The following is a 17,175-nucleotide window of genomic DNA, read 5'->3' on the forward strand; positions in this document are numbered from 1 at the left end:
CCTCGATTTGTGTGCCACCCAATTTTCTCAAGTTTTCTTGGCATGGTGTTGGTTGTGGATTTAGATTATCCATAGGATGTCAATCTGACCATTATTGCATCTTTATGTTTGCATTGGGATGTGTGTTGCATCCACACTGCTGACTTTGTTTTCTATAGAGTGATTTTGTATCTATTGTTGGGTAAAAGTACAAAGTTGTGTCACCTTTTAGGCTGACTATCAAAACAAATGAATTTGAGTATTTCTATCTAAAACTCAATTTTGTTCAAACATATGATCTAGATAAATTCATTATAGCTAACTTATTTATGGTCTCACACTTTTCCAATTGGAAATGCCTATTAAATGTATGTTTTATACTAGTTTGTATCCAATTACTAAAGAAATAAAATTATTTCATAAAAGTGGTGTTTCAATAACTCTTACTAATTTTATGATTTTTTTTAATAACATATAAACACCATTTTATATAGCACAAAGTCAAGAATATTCTCATATAGATTCTATAGTATTTTAATTAGATATAGTATATTGTAATTAATTTCTACAAGCATGTATTTTAACACTCAAAAAGATGTCAATTTTGAGAAAGAAAAAAAATGAAATCATATTAAAAAAATTATATGACATTCTAGAGGAGAGAGTCCTCTTGTAGAATGTATAATATTCCTCTTGGTTAGATAAAAAAAAATTTGAAAAATGTGGTGGGAGATGATAACTATCGATTTTAGGTGAGTTGAAATTTGTATCAATGTAAAAGAGAAAATATAGGTCTAAAGACAATTTTAATTTTTGGTTGTTCTAGCTATATGTGTTGTCTATAACACAATCCAAGATTAAAGGAAAATAAGTCTATTTCCATATAGTTTTGTCATAGGAACTAGACCCCTAATTTTTAGCATTTTTCAACAGCTAAAAATTTAACTATAAAAATTAGGAAAACATATCGATTCTTATTCCAAATAATTATTAAAAATTAGAATCCCAAAATTCATCCATTTCTACACATTTCAATAGTTTACTTCATTTTCAAATTCAAAATACTAATACCAATTTTATGTTAGTGAAGGTGAATAGTTATACTTTTGTTAGTCTTTTCCTTTGTAAAAGGGTGACATAGGTTTTTGCTTTTACCTTGTTATTGGTTTGACCAAATCCTTGTTGCTATTTTCATGGATGTTAGGATTCATGTATAATCCATACTCTTGGATTGAGGTCAGTGGAGTGAGTGCATGGTGTGTGGTTTGGTTGCATCATTGGGATTTGTGTAGAATCCATACTCCTGGATTGAGGCTAGTTGAGTGAGTTCATGATGTTGATTTTATTTCCTTTTGGTGATTTGAGTAGAATTTGTCCTCCCAATCTTGTGTTTTGGTTGAGTGTTATTTTTTCGTGTGTCTCATCTAACCCTTGTTTTATGATCTTCATGATTATGGTGTGCCACACATGAGCACATGCACTTGTATTTGTTGGGTGACTTGAGAGGCCCCATCTCTCGTTTGTATTTTAGTTGAGTTATACTCATTTTGGGTTGGGTTAGAAATATGCATGCCTATGAGCACTCATCATTGGATGAGCATGGGTAGGGTAGGGTAGCACCACATAGAGGGGGGCTTCTATCTCACAACCTTGTAACCATTTCCCAATATTTTGGCATGAAGTAGTTCTAACAAGTGATAACTAAATAAAATACTCGATAATAGAACCAAGATAATAAAAGGACACAGTGTGAGAGCCTTCCATTGGGAAGTTGAGTCTACACAGTACTGAGCTTCAAGTTTTCATTTCCAAGTGACTCTCTATGCACTGAATCCCTATATAGTTATCCATTGAGTGTCTGACCAAGACATGTTCTACTTGCATTATCTCATGATCTTGGTTTCAATCATATTTATTGTCTTCCATGAGTGTTAGCCATGGATGTGTTTTTTATGTGTTTGTGGTTGGATCTTTATCTCCATTAGCATGGTGGGAGTGGACCTATGGGTTTCACATGTTTGGGAGGCATAGCTACCTATACCATTACTAGGGACCAGTGTATAGAGATGGTCTAATTCTAGTTGAGATTGATGCTTGATGTTCACTTAGTATTTCAAGTTTTTCCAGAGTATGTTTCCCTTGTGATTTACGCTTTCATTGGAATGTATGGATATCATGTTTAGATGATGTTAGCTTCATTGGTGCATTCCTTTATTATGATGTTGTAGCATATGGTTAGATGATGTGATTCACTATGAGTTGGAGTATCTATGCTTTTTTGTATTAGCATGTTAGATCTTCTTGTTCTTATGATGTTAGTTATTTTTGTAGTAGTAACACCCTCATAAGACACCTCCAGCTATCTATTTGATAGTTTGGGATATTATGTGTGGTGGATGGCTATGACCTTCAAGATCTCATGATGCTATTATGGTTAGGAGGAACTGCACATAAGTTTTAGTTGTGTTGGTGCTTATATGTTTATGCTTCCTTCATATGATGTTTGGGTTATGAACCACATATGTATATTGAGATGTTGCTTTCCACATATTCCTTCATACACTATTGTGGATTAGATGGATAGATTTTTTTTGCTTCCTACTGCATGGCATCTTGTCTTTTATTCTCTTAAGTGATCACTCCTCAATTTGCGTGGATCTGGTACTCCCTGGTGTGGAGGTTTTATGTTTTTTTTATCCATTTTCATCTTATTTTTTTGTGATGTGAACAATCCTCGTATGGGAAAGGTACTTCCTCTTGTGAGAATGTATTGTCTCACATAGACATACATTGTCCCTCACACAAGAATGTACTTCCTTGCATATAGTGATGTAGTTACTCTATGGCATGATGGAAATCCTTGTGTGGAGTAATGCACTTTCTCATGCAGAGTATTGCACTTCCTCGCGTGCAGTAATGTAGTTCCTTGCGCAAAACTAGAGACTAGTGCACTTCTTCACACAAGATATAGGGGGCATCTAGGCTTGGTTGAGGAAGGTTTGAAAGTTGGTTTTGGACACCTTATTGGATTTGACACCTTTACAGTTCAAAATGGTCTTTCTATGGGGTCTAAAATATATCGTTTAAGTATAAGTTTCTAAAGTAGTTAATAGCAACCAAAAAGATGGGGGTTGACCCTAGATTACAAAAAGGCTATGAATTTAGCTAGAGGTTACCTCCCAGTTATGTAATCTATACCAACTTTAAACATTAAAAATCATAAAAATTTTAAAGCTGAATTGTCACTAACCACATTCCTTAAACTACTATGCATAAAAAATTGAATAATAAACTAGGAACATTTAAAGACATCATTGTTATTGGTCCACTTAATCGATATAGTCCAAAAAACCCCATGGGGTGTAAAGTTCAGAGAAATAATCCTAAAAATAGAAATAAAACACAACAGAACCTAGGCTAGATGCCCTTTTCCTTCTCTTGGTTACTATTCTTCTGCTACTCAGGAGCTTCTCTCACTACATCCTCATCCTCCACTTTCACTGGTTTGTCCAAGATGATTTTTAGCCAATCCTTTGCCAAGAACCCATATATGATTTAGGTCATATTAGTAGTCTCTCCTAGGTCCTCTTCCTCTTTGTTAGCCTATAAGAAGTGGAGGGTTAAGGCCTTAGAGTGCATAACCTTGGTGGAGAACTCAACTAGGGTTTTGAACCTACAAAAGATAGTGGTATGGTTGTCTACCATGTTCCTCATAGCCTTCTTAAGCCTCTCCAACAACATCTTGGTCTAGCTATACTTGCCTTTCTTCCCATTAATATTGGAGTTAACCTTCCTAGGAGAAGTAATGTCTTCCCCCCACTATGAGCTAGGGTAGCTTCCAGGGTATTAGAGACATGTGATGGGTTGATAGAGCTAGGGCTCAGTTTGATTCTTGGTGGATTCTTTTCTTTTTAGCATGTTTCTCCTCACTATCAGAGGATTCTAAGGTGGATTCTTACGGGTCTTAAATTACTCCATCTAGAGATGCTTTCTAGTTCTCCTAGCACACTACTTTCCCTTCTTCGTATCTGAGTCCAACTGAGAAATAATGTTAACTTTAACCTCATGGTTAATTTTGACCTCAATGGCATGACCTTTCTTGAGACTCTTAAGAGTAGAGCTAGGGCTGGGGTCCAGGGAGTTTTGAGGGTTGATAAAGGCTAGGGGGTTAATCAAGAGATGGGGATTATGATCTAGGTGATAGATGAAAAGTTTAATCATTAAGCCCTAGTGGATAAGGTAGAAGAGTTTCCCCTCCTCATGTTTCCTTCTAGCCTTAAAGATGCTATCTTCTAGTGAATGTAGTAACAAAAATAGAAAGGAGATAAGGTCTAGATTTTTGAAATGATTCAAGATAGGAAAATGATAATAATATAGTACCTCATAGTAGTCCTCCAAGGTAACGTATCTGATAATCACGTAGCAAATGGTATCCCATAGCTTAGGAAGGGAAACCCATGCAAACCCACCATGCAATCTCATTGGTTCCTCCTTGGATTTCAAGAATTTATGCAAACTTTCCTCCTTATTGACCTTATCTTTCCTTCACCATTTCTTACCACCCAACAGAAAATCCCCAACCCTTGCAATGCTTTCTTCAAAAGTTTCAAAGTTGGTGCCATTAACCATAACTTTTCTATCCTTCCAAGTTTGATAGAACTTCATCATGTGTTTAACCATGCCCTTCATATAAGGTAAAAGGCCCTCCTCCTACAAGTAGACCATCACAGCTTCACCATTGCTAATACACTCCTCCACACTCACTAGTTCAATACAGTCACCGGTGTCCATATCATTGCCCAAGTCCATAACTAACTCCTTTGACAACATAGCCTTGCCAGGTTTTGGAGTTACAAAATATAAAATTCCAAGCCACAGTGATGAAAATGAAAAGGCATTTCATAGTCATCATGAATTTGCAATGTTTCCCAAAAAACCAAAAATCTTCCAACATAGTATGTGTGGACAATTCCTTTCCATCTGCAAATGATCGTTTCCAACTATACCAATTATGGGAATTAACCAACCCATCTTTATGATCATTACAAAATCATTCTTTAAATCTCACTAAATCCTCCCTCTATGTCCTTTTACTATAGTTATAAATGTTTATGGTAGTCAAAACATAAATGTTAATCAGCATACAAACATGCCAAAAAAAACCATTTACTAAGCACCACATTCTCCTGACCACATGTAGAAAAGGAGACCTACCACCTAATTTGATAGTTCATATGTCATTATTGAAGGTATGCTCCCTTTCCATCACAATTTGAGTTGATGATGGTGATGAATTGATGTCATCCCATTCTTCTAACCATGTGACATCATGGCTAGCTTTGGCAAGGTCATCTACCACATTATTTCCTTCCTAATATATATGTTCCACATGAATATTATGATAATCCTCCATCATCCTTTGTATTTCATCAATAATATAAGTTAATTTCTTATACTTAAGATATATTTCAATATATGCAATGATTCATTTGAGATAGGTTCGAGACCTCTCTGAGTTGATGATGGCAATAAATTGATGGACCATCCCATTTTGCTAACCACATGACATCATGGCTAGCTTTGGCAAGGTCATCTACCACATTATTTCCTTCTTGATATATATGTTCCATGTGGATATCATGATAATCCTGCATCATCCTTTGTATTTCATTGATAATATAAGTTAATTTCTTATACTTAAGATATATTTTAATATATGTGATGATTCATTTGAGATAGATTCGAGAACTCTCCAAGTTATGATAAAGATTTTAGGAACTTTCAAAGCTTCAAAACTTCAAAATTAGCCAATTTTTAGGGCTTCAGAATTTCAAGCTTAGCCAAATTTTAGGAGTCAGCATTAACATTCAACATGGTATTTTGTAGTTGAGTGTTTGTACTTTGATCCAATGTCTTCTACATGACCGTTGTTGGTCTCTGATTGTGATCCTTGATTATAATATATTGTGTGGATATGGACTTGTAAGTATAACCATGCTAGGACTTTTACTTGGGGTTTGAAAGAGAACATCCCCTTGGTATATTCTCATGATTCATTGGTAGACTATGTAATTTTTTTCTCTCCTCACATTTTTTCCTTATATTCCAAAACTAACAAAGACTGGGGGACCAATGATAAGGAGGCAGAGATGAACCTTGCCCTGTATGGCTTCTTGGTCGATGACTGACTTCAATTTGCTACTAGAAAATTTGGTTGGTGTCGTTATGTTATGTTTTGTTTATTATGATGCTTAGTTATACTCTAAGCCTTTGGGCCCCTTTTGGTTTTTATGTTTGGACTGATAGTAGGGCCAACATTTATCTTGTGGTCATGATTTTGTATATTGTTAAGACTCTTGTTTCTTATGGTAGTATTTACTTTACCATTATCATTATGGGTGGTTTTTTGAAATTTCAAAAGGGGGTGAGGTAATCTTGTGGTAGTAAATAACAATTGATCTCTGAATAGTTGAGGTAATCTTGTGGTAGTAAATAACAATTGATCTCTGAATAGTTGTTCTTTTCTATTATGGGTCAGCCCCCATTTTGGTTGCTTCTTAATTTCAAAAAAAAAGAGGAAAATACATAAGAGAAATCAATTTTTTTTTTAAAAGGAAAGAGGAATCAAAAAAATAACTAGGAACTAATATTACCTCTAGTTTCCAAAAAAAAATATTTTGAGAAAGATGTTAATAACTTGATGCTAGAAAATGCCAAGAAATTAACATACTTTCTCATCTATTAACCCTTGGAGAAAATATAATGTACTAAGAAAATCTAAAAATATTTGGTAGCATAAAGACATGTTTTGGTTAGTAAGTTTAGTAGTTTACAGTTTAGACTTATGTTAGCTTTAGATTTGGTTGGTTTAGCTATTCGAAGAGAATGAGTGTTTAGACTTATGTTAGCTTTAGATTTGGTTGGTTTAGCTATTTGAAGAGAATGAGTGTTTTGATTATTTTGTGATTCTGTAATTCTGGGTGGGACTCTGATCGTTGGCTGTAATGGCCTAGATCAAAGATGGTATTTACTTTTTATTTTTATTTGGGTTGAGGACCCTCTTCCTACATTTTTTAATCAAGACATGTAAATAAATGCATCACATTATGAATGAAAAATAATTTAAGAAAGATAGACATAAGAAAAATAAAATTGATATACATTGTGAAAACTACACTATCAAGCATTGAACTAATGAATTATTTTACAACAATTTTGTTAGAATATGCTTCTAGACAAAATTTGATAGAAGATTATATGTTAGCTTGATTTACAATGTAAGTTTTTCCCCATCTAAATTTACAATGTCATTTTTAACTAAATTTAATATGCAGAAGGATATTTAGCTACTATAGTTTACATGATTAGAATGTCAATTACTCCTCTACAAATAACAAAGTAGGTTGTAAAATAGATGATAATTATAGTTTAACATCCTAACCTATGTGTTTGTTATATTTGCTTGAGCAAACAGATGAGCTTTTGGGGAAGATTTGTCATGTCAAAATGTCCAAGATCTGAAACCTATAGTGAAACTAACATTGTGTATTTTAGTGAAATCCAACAAACCAATGCCTCATATAAGTCACAAATTATAATTTTAAAAAGGTCCTTTGAGGATATTAGACAAATTCTAAGCTATACGTAGATCAATAAAACACAGAGTTAAAAATTACAAATTCTAAGCTATATGTAGGTCCACCTATAGATGGAAAAACCTTGCAATTTTTCTTGTTAGAATTAGATATAGGATAATTTCCCATGCCTTCTCTTCTCTTGGAAAGCTCATCTATATGTTCCTACAGATGCTTAATCTAGTTAGTTGCTCCTTCAAGTTGATCTGAAAGTGAACATCTTCCCTGGACAGGATATTCATATGATAAGTTGATCTAATATATATAAATGACACAAAGTGATCCATCAAATATGCCCAAAATTCTCAAAAAATAAAAATGAGAAAGTTTTAATACCACAATATATTCTTCAAGAAGTAAAGATCTCAATATAGAAAACCTTGCTTTCATGTCAATCTGCATTTGCCTTTCAATAATCTTGTGCGTTTGTTTGGGATTGGCATTCCCTGGTTTATAGTTTAAAACCCCTCTAATGGAAGCCCTAGGCAAGATTTGAGAAGGGTTATGTTCCATCACCGAACAATGAACCGGTGATGGAAAGAGGGGACTAGGAAAGCATGTAATTTCATTATTCCCATAAGGAGATTGAAGTTGGGTACTCTGACATGAGTTGTTAATGCATAGATCTTTCTCACCAATTTCAATGATATCCATATCTTTCTGGCTGGGATGGACAATCCCAACTACTAACTATTAATCAGCATTTGAGATATTTTCTATTTTTTTTTAAACCTATAATTCAAACTAAAGACATGGATGAGATATAGAAAATATGTACCACTAGTGGAATATTTGTGATTTATAGAGAATGCCTGGAAAAACGTGGGTCTGATCCTTAGGAAGTTCTGCAATTGGAGATCGCACAAATCATTGCAAAACTATAAGAAGAATTAGATTTGTTAGATCTAATTCCTACAGAACAGACACAAAAGTTGTTCCAGGAAAGATAAACCAATTCACCTTTACATTGTAGCAAATAATGGCCAGCGGCTTCTGACATTGACAGATATAAAACTAATAAAACTAATTAAAGCCTCGATAATTCCAAGCATAAGAGTAAAGAAATAATGTGGAAGATCTGCACAATACCCAAGCTTCTGGGTCCCTTCCTATAAATATATCAAAAGTAAAGATTGGCTCTATCTTTGTATGGAAACCATGTTCATTAGATATTAACTACCAAGTTTTTTGTCCCATTTGGCAATATCTTAATAAAGATGAGTTCAATGTATAAATTATGTTTATGAAAACTAAATTTAATGTTTTAAAATTGAATGATCAAAACATACATTATCATTAAGTTTTTATTACATTTCTTTGAATAGACTAAAAAAAAGATTCAAACTCTTGTAATGCTTGTAATGCTGGAAAAACCTTTCATTTTCTAAATGAACATATAAAGTCATTTAGATATTTTTGAGGTTCTTCAAAATTAACTAGACAATCATGTTAGTGATATGAATCTTTGAACTTATGTCCTTAGTGTAACTTTCAATGCATTAACAAGTACATTATGAAAACTTGCATGCTTTCACTAGTAAGTTGTGTCACTTATAACATTTCATAAATTAATGAATTTTAATGAGTTTATTATTTAAGGTGAAGGCTCTATCTTAGGATTTTCTATATGAAAACATTGTAAATTTAAAATTTAATGGTTTACAATGTGTTTTGGTAATAAACATAGAAAAGAAATAATTAAATTATAAATTAACTTTCAAAGATGAATATATTTTTTTTTAGACAAAAAAGACAAAAATTATACTTTCTATATTTTTCTTTTTGTATGTATGATTATTTATTAATTTAGATTGATTTTGATCCTTATGCTAGTATAGTTTGTAAAATGTGTCATTACAATTGATTGTTGTGTAGAATGTAATGGTGAAACATTTTATTTGTAAGATTTTGAATTTTCTTTAAGAACTATAGTTAATTTTAGAAAAAATTCTAAAAGTATTATCAATCAAGAGCTCCTACATCTATCTTACATAATTACATAAGACTAATTAAAGCATTCATACAAAATCTGAAAGTATTATCAATCAATAGCTCTTACTTTACCTTACATAATTGTATAGAGACTAATTAAAGCATTAATATTAGATCATTCACTCTAATTAAGACCATACTATAGGACTAATATTTTTGATTAATTATGAAATATTGTTAAATAAATATCTTAAATAAATGACCAAAGAAGCATAAATTGCTATAAAGAAAAATGTTTTAAAAAGTCTTTGAATACCATTAATTAATCAAGACATCAAAACTTAACTAAACATATCTCAATATTATCAAAATTCGTATTGCCACATACCAAATTCAATTCCCAATATTAAGATACATTTGATTTTCTACTGGCAAATATTGTCTAATATAACAGTATCAATCAATAGCTCTTACTTTACCTTACATAATCATATAGAGACTAATTAAAGCATTAATATTAGATCATTCACACTAATTAAGACCATACTACAAGACTAATATTTTTGATTAATTATGAAATATTGTCAAATAAATATCTTAAATAAATGACCAAATAAGAATAAATTGTCATAAAGAAAAATGTTTTAAAAAGTCTCTAAATACCATTAATTAATCAAGACATCAAAACTTAACTAAACATATGTCAATATTATCAAAATTCGTATTGCCACGTACCAAATTCAATTCCCAATATTAACATACATTTGATTTTCTACTGGCAAATATTGTCTATACATAATAAATATGCATGGCCCAAAAATTGGAAGTTTGAATTGGGGGATTTTTTATTTATTTCCCTAAATGTATCATCGTACACCATGCAAAGAAAGGAATTATTTTTTAAAGGTTTGATTTATGTTGGGAATGATGGAAATGATTGGGAGATAGATTGTGGCGGCTGACACGTGATCCTTCTTACCAAGTTGATTTTTTTCATTATTACTATTAATTGTGATTATCATCTCTACTTTTGGGTTTTTCTACTTAAGAGTAAAGACATTTTTAGAAATTGTGTCTAGGCTCTAAAGAGAAAGAGACGAGAGGGAAATTTTATAGAGATGGGTGGCGATTTGATGTGCATTGAACTAGTTGTGATTGATGAAAATATGAGGAAGCCCCTAGTGTGGTACATATTGAAGGAGGGTGGCTTTTTCTCATTTATGGATGCACTTAATGGGCATGATGAGAATTGCTCTATGCAATTTGCTAACTCCTAAGAGAATCATAGAGTTACCATTAATGGTATCTCATTCCATATTTCAGAGGAGGTGACTGCTCTAGCGATGGGCTTGGCCATGAAGGGTAAGAAATGGCAGAAGGTGATGAGGGTGATAGACGATGCAATCCTACAACATTTCTTCATGGATGGTGAGGAACTAATTAGACATAGCAGTGGTTTCATGTAAGAGAAGCTTCCTAACCCATGGAGCAAGGTTTGTTTGGTTTTGATGAAATATCTTACCCTAGAAGGAAGGTATGAGTCTACTACTACTATCACTTTCCTCTCCTTAATCATTTTCACCACCATGATTTCATTTCACTTCCTTTCTTCCTAGTACATGAATTAGAGGATATTATTGTTGATGTGAAAGAAAAAATGAAAAAGGGGGTTTATTTTACAATTTTAAAACAAGATTTAATTTTTAGGTTGTACCAATTCCACCTCGCCCTGGCCCCCCCTAGGATTTTGGAAATTGACATTCCTACCCATCTGAACCCCAGGACCCAAGTTGTTCCCCTTAGGATTATGGGCCCCAGAGCCCCTACCCCACAACCTTCACCTAGTGGGTCCCTGGTGAATCATTTCCCCATGGGGAAGAGAGGGAGGTAGGATAAAGGGAAGGAGAAGGTGATGGTGGAGTCAAACAATAAGGGGAGAGGGGGTAGGAGGAGGTTAGGGAGGTTAGAAAAATCTAATGCTAAGAGGAAGTTGAAGGAGGGAGCCTCATAGGAGGAGGAGTCAGATTCAAAGGATTCGAGCTGCCCCAAATGAAGGATGAAAGAAAAAGTGGTTAACTTTGTTGTGGGAGGTATGGAGGAGGTGGAGGAGGAGGCTTCAAACTCCTCTAGGTCAGATTTAGGTGAGGGAAAGGAGAATAAGGATGTGTTACATGTTTCAGTGATAGTTAAGCTGGGGTGTGTGGACCTAAGAAAGGATCAGTTCCTTGATATGGTGGATAGGATGCCTTCCCCCATAACGATCTCCTCCCCTATTAAGGTTATTTCTAAAAATGATACTAACCCCCTATTTGTGTAGGATACCATAAAAACTAGCACTGAGAGCCATCTGGGTGGTTGGCATAAGGCTAGTAATGAGGCATGGGAGAGAATTCATGCATTGGAGGAGAGAATGTGCCTACTAAACAAGTTCATAGTTAAAGTGACACATGCGGTGGCTACCACTCTGTGCCTACTCAAGGATGTTGATGGAGACCTACCTAAGGAGGACTCTAAGATTCTATTTGACTTCTTGGAAGAAGACTAGGTGAACATCCTCCTAGGAAGGAAAGAGGCCAAGAAACTTAAGGGCCCCCTCCTTTTTCTTTTTATGTTATTAATCTGCTACTTATCGAACTTATTAGTTTGCAAGGTTGTTACACCTTTGTTAATATTTTTCTTTAGACTCTTAATTTTGATAATAGGCATTTTGTTTAAGCCTGTTGATTCTCTCTTAATTATGGCAGAAAAAGTTTTGTTTTTGTTTCTAGCAGCAATAGGGGTTAGTTTAGTTTTGATGGTAATCCATTGGTAGTTGACTAGGTTTTTGTTATGGGCTAGCCCCCTTGTTTTGGCTACTATTAATTCAAAAACTATATATATTCCATCATATAATTTCAACTAAAGATTTTATTTTTATTTCAATTTTATAGATTTTTCCAAAAAAATTAATCTAGATTTTTGTTTAAACAAGTGATTTATTCATTATAATTTAATTTGTGAGTCGTGCAAAGTTTCTGTTGGAAAAATGATTCACCAACTCAACCTATTAAAAACACCACATTTGTGTCATAAATTTAATGTGGTTGTTCAGTTGCTTCTAGAGTGAAATGGCTACCTACCCACCTGACCCTCATTAACTCGATACATGTGAGTTTGAAATCAAAATGAGAGGGAAAATATTTTTGCTAAAAGACAAAAGGAATGAATCTGATTCATTCAATCCATTGGAGAAGTTAGAGATATCAGAAGAGTAGAGTAGAGTGCAAAGAAAAGAAGAAGATCAATAGATCAGAGTAGAGGAAGAATATTTAGAACAAATATCAAAGGATAGGAAGAAGGTTCACTTTCATATTTATAGTAGCACATGTTGAATCTCCTTATCATTCTATAAGTTCATATTGATTTGTCCCAAGAAGCAGCAATTGCTCCAAGCATTATTGTATGAAGCCTTTAGTGTTGCAAGTTTAAAGTTTAAGTTTTATCAATTTGAACTTTTTAGTGTTCGAGCAAATTTTTTAATAGCTTAACCTAGTTGAATAGAAAGAAAGCAAGCAAGCATACTTGATCTATTGTTGTTTCCCTTCTATTTGATATTACATGTTTTGCACTTGAAATATTCATACTTGCAAGTTTTGAAGATATCCACTTTGTGTTTTAATAGTGAAAATATTTGGATCATAAGTCTATTAAATAGCTCACTCTGTTCACTCTTTAACCAAGATCTCTCTTCTATTGTTCCTACCGAGTTCACTCAATATCTTTGTTGACTAAGATCTCTCAGTCTAAGTGTTAGTTGGGTGTTAAGCTTGCTGAGCTCGACAACCACTATGTTGAGCTCCACCTTTCTTTTGGTGACAAATCTCACTCAGCATCCTCTTGTACTGAGTTTTCCTTAGTGTCAAGCTTATTCAACTTCTTCATGTGCAAAATCACTCTGTACCATATTTCTGTCACTCGATATGCATTGTGTGCTGAGCAAATTATCACTCAGCACCTTCTTATGTCGAGCAAAATTATATGTTGTGAAATTGAATTCTTTACATGGTATCAAAGCTTTGAGGCACCACATCCATAGTGAATTAGGGCATTTTTTTTCTAGGTATATTTGACATGGTAGGAGATGTAGGAAAGATATGTTAGTAGCCACCATCCTTTAATGGATAGAATTATGATACATAGGAAAAGAAAATAAAAACCATAATGATAGCTAATGACTTGTGGGAGTTTTTGATCAATGGATTTGACAATGTAACCATCCCAAATCTGTATGCTTCCCTCACAAACCCACAGAAGGCTCAATTGAAGGATTCAAAGAGAAAGGATGCAAAAACATTAAGTTTGATAGAGGCAAACTTCCCCAAGGTTGTAGTAGAAAATTATGCAAAGGAAGCGTGGGATATCCTTCAGATGAACTTCAAGGGGACTAATAAGGTCATAGTAGTGAAGATACAGATGATTAGAAATGAATTTGATAGCCTTCAGATAAAGGACAATGAACTTATTATAGAGTTTAGCTCACAAATCTCCACTTTGATAAACTAGCTCAAATCAAATGGAGAAGATTATGGAGAGTAGAGGATTGTGGAAAAGATATTGAGAAGTTTACCTCAGAAATATGACAACCTTGTGATGACCATTGAGGAAGCAAAGGACCTCACCACATTGACCATGGATGAGTTGATGAGAACTCTTCAAACCCATGAGCACTAGATTAATTGATCAGCAACAACATTGCAAGAGAATTCTTTCAAGGCTCAAGAAAATTCAAGAGGCTGGAGAGAGGAATAAATGGCTCTAGTAGAGGCTCAACAAGTATAGGTTGTGGAAGGAATGGTCAAAGGAATGTTGGTGCAGAAAGCTCAGGACGAGGAAGCAACCAAGAGGGAGAAAACACCTCTCAGAACAACTCTAGAGGAGGTAAGAAGAATTACAACTCCAATAAGAGAAATGTTGGATGCTACTACTATCATAAGTATGGTCATTATGCTAGTGAATGTTGAAAGAAGTAGGGTGATTAGTCAAAACAGAATGCAAATATGGTTGATGTGAACATGGGAAATGAAAACAATCCCACATCCTTCATCAGGTGTAACATTGGTGAAGAAGGAAAGCCTAAGGTATGGTACTTTGACAATAATTGTAGCAACCACATGAGTTGTAATGAAAGTTTATTTTCTTTCATTGATAAGACTTTCAAGTCTAAAATTAAGATGGGAAATAATGTTAGGATTAACCTCAAACAAAAATAACAATTACATGCAAATATAACCAATATCAAAATATAATAGATCGCACATAAGAGAACACAAGACACCAAGATTTAATTTGGTTCACCCAATCCTTGGGCTATGTCCACCAACAAAAAGTCCAATATTATTATGATCTAGTGATTATAACCTAATTACAATCTATAATCCCTTATAGCTCAATACTGCCACAAGAAACAATTCTCACATCATACCTTATGAAAATCCCTAACCCTAAGCCTCTTTATACAAGCTTTTTGCATCTTACAAAATTAGGTCTAGAATAATAGAAAAATAGTAGTTGACACCTTTTACAATATAAGGTCATTTTTGGCTTCAGGGGTGTTGCCTCCGAAAACCCCTATAGGAGCATTGCCCCTCAACCCCACCCTATACTGCAACAAGGAGTGCACCTAGGGTACTACCCCAGGACCCCGCACAGGCACTTCCCCTTGACCCCATCTTGGGGGCGCTAATCCCAAACCCCCATAGAAATAATCTAGAGGGAAACTATGTCGAATAAACCTCTGAGTTTGATTAGGCTCCACATCACAACAATCTCCTACTTGAAACTAATCAAACTCCACAATAATAACCTCCCACTTGGAGATTGATCATAGTACTACTAAACCTGAAGCTCCCACAAGAATATTAAACCACCCTTGACTCTATGGTTCTTTTAGTCTATTCAATCTGGAAGACCAATCAAAGATGAAGAGGACTTCAGCCTCTCCCTTGTCACTACCTTTGTAAACATATCTGTCAAATTTTCATTTGTATGTATCTTCTCTAGCTTTAACTCTCCATCATCTAAAATTGACCAAATGAAATTACACCACAATTGTATATGTTTTATCTTTGAATGCAGAGCTGAATTCTTTGTAAGATGAATGGCACTCTGGCTATTTGTGTATAAATAATTATCCTTCTATGGGTGTCTCAATTCTTCCATGAAGAACTGAAGCCATATTATCTCTTTGGCTACCTTTGTAGAAGCAACATACTCTGCCTCTATAGTGGATAAAGCATTGACCTACTATAATCAAGAAACCCAGCTCATTGCTTCTCCACCAATAGTAAATACATAACTTGCAGTACTCTGCCTAGTATCAATATCCCCTGCCAAATCTAAGCCAACATATCCTTGTAAAGTAGTAGTAGAGCCCCCAAAGTGTAAACACTTACTGGATCATGTTCCTCTCACATATCTGAGAATCCATTTAACTGCATTCCAATGCTCAGTTCTTGGATGACTCATATACCTGCTAACAACTCCCACTGCATGTGCAATATTGGGCCTAGTATATACCATAGCATACATCAAGCTTCCTACAGCTGAAGCATAAGGTACCTTAAACATCTTCTCCTCCTCTTCTTGTGTCTTGGGACACATCTCCTTAGTCAACTTCAAATGACCAGGGAAAGGTGTGCTGACATCTTTAGCATTCTCCATAGAGAAATGTTGCAACACCTTCTCAATATAATCAGCCTAAGATAATGTCAATTTTTTTTCTTCATATCTCTACAAATCTACATACCAAGGATTTTTTTTTCTGCCCCCAAATGCTTCATAGAAAATGCATGTGCTAATTGGCGTTTCAGCCCCTTAATATGATCCATGTTAGACCTAGCTACAAGCATAGATCATCAACATATAAATATAAAATAATATAGTTGTCATCATCCAACCTCTTAAAATAAACACAATGATCTGAATGACACCAGGTATATCCATGCTCATGCATAAACCTGTCAAATTTTAGATACCATTGTCGAGGTGCTTGCTTCAAGCCATATAGCCTTTTCTTCAATATGTACAGTAAGTTCTCCTTACCTTCGACCTCAAATCCTTGTGGTTGTGCCATATATATCTCTTCATCCAAATCACCATGAAGGAAGGTTTTTTTTACATCAAGCTAATCTAAATGCAAATCTTTAGTAGCCACAATACTTAAAATAGTGCAAATAGAAGCTATTTTAACAATAGGAGAGAATATCTCATCAAAATCAATTTCTTTTTTTTTGTGCAAATCCTTTTACAACTAACCTGGCTTTAAATATTTTCTTACCTCCACCCTCTTCTTTTAACCTCTAAACCCATTTATTTAGTAAAGCCTTTTTACCTAGAGGTAACTTGTATAAATCTCATGTCTTATTTTTCAGCAAAGAGTCCATTTCTTCTTTCATCACAGACTCTCATTGAATCTGTGTATCCACCTACACAACTTGATCATAACATTTAGGTTCGCCAGCATCAGTAAGTAAAATAGAATACAAAGAAGGAAAAAATCTTTCTAGAAGTTTTCTTATCCTTGTTGACCATCTAACATTCACTGGGTTGTGTGGTATTTTTTGTTGTCGTTGTTGCACATAATGAGGAATTG

The sequence above is a fragment of the Cupressus sempervirens genome, chromosome 11 (genome assembly GCF_028749045.1).
Source record: "Cupressus sempervirens isolate cs-2001-9-10 chromosome 11, ASM2874904v1, whole genome shotgun sequence".
In the NCBI taxonomy this organism is placed as follows: domain Eukaryota; kingdom Viridiplantae; phylum Streptophyta; class Pinopsida; order Cupressales; family Cupressaceae; genus Cupressus; species Cupressus sempervirens.